This window comes from Otolemur garnettii, unplaced genomic scaffold (assembly GCF_000181295.1).
Source record: "Otolemur garnettii isolate 467f Iridium unplaced genomic scaffold, OtoGar3 scaffold00105, whole genome shotgun sequence".
Classification (NCBI taxonomy): Eukaryota; Metazoa; Chordata; class Mammalia; order Primates; family Galagidae; genus Otolemur; species Otolemur garnettii.
Window position 1 is genome coordinate 1,654,161 of NW_003852500.1, and position 364 is coordinate 1,654,524.

A 364-nucleotide genomic window follows, 5' to 3' on the forward strand; every position below is an offset into this window, starting at 1 on the left:
TGTCTGGCGTCTCACTCGGGCTCATCCGCGTTGTAGCAGGTGTCAGCGCTTCGTGCCTCAGGCTAAATAACATTCCACTGTGGACGGGCCACATTCTGTTTACTCGTTCTTTTGCTGATGGACATTAGGTTGTTTCTAGCCTTTAGATACTGAGAATCAGGCTATGGACATTCGTGGACAAGTGTCTGAACATCTGTTTTCAATTCTTTCAGGTATATTCTTTCAGGAATGGAATTGCTATATCATATGGTAATTCTATGTTTAGCTTTCCGAGGAATTTCTCTGAATATTTTATAAATCTAAAGGTTATGACTCCTGGCCAAACAGGAATATAGTGCCTGGAAATTTCTGGCAAGTTCTTTTC